This window comes from Penaeus monodon, chromosome 15, assembly GCF_015228065.2.
Source record: "Penaeus monodon isolate SGIC_2016 chromosome 15, NSTDA_Pmon_1, whole genome shotgun sequence".
In the NCBI taxonomy this organism is placed as follows: domain Eukaryota; kingdom Metazoa; phylum Arthropoda; class Malacostraca; order Decapoda; family Penaeidae; genus Penaeus; species Penaeus monodon.
The window spans coordinates 13,072,074-13,072,479 of NC_051400.1; the positions used below are offsets into that span (position 1 = coordinate 13,072,074).

At 46.6% G+C, this 406-nt stretch overlaps 1 protein-coding gene across 1 annotated transcript in view; it reads right to left on the bottom strand.

Moving 5' to 3' along the window:
• The window catches only part of LOC119581754 (alpha-(1,6)-fucosyltransferase-like), a 10,867-nt gene that overhangs the window by 9,426 nt on the left and 1,035 nt on the right, over positions 1-406 (bottom strand). The gene's annotated exons all lie outside the window — the stretch shown is intronic.

The following is a 406-nucleotide window of genomic DNA, read 5'->3' on the forward strand; positions in this document are numbered from 1 at the left end:
GACTCTTCTGTATGCAAATGGGTCGGGGGTGGGGTGGAGGATACTCTCGCTCCTCAGTACAGGACGCTGAGCTGCGAGAGACGATGAGGGGGAGGTTTTGTTGAAGGTAGTGTTGCCAGAGTTTCTGAAATTTCTGAAGATCTCCTGAAATTTTAACCTACTATCTGAATTTAAGGAATTCATATGATAATAAAAAGAATCTAACGGTCTCTGATATTCTTCAGATTTTTACAAAGTATGGGAATTTAAATTTGGAAGCTTGGATGGTCCCTTCGACCCACAGTACACATTCACCGACTCCCTGGTTGTTACTTGCCCCCTTTCGACCCCCTGGATATTCATCGAGCCCTCGGGTGGTCCCATCTACGTCAGGGAGTCGATATGGACCACTTTGAGAAGCCCTGCC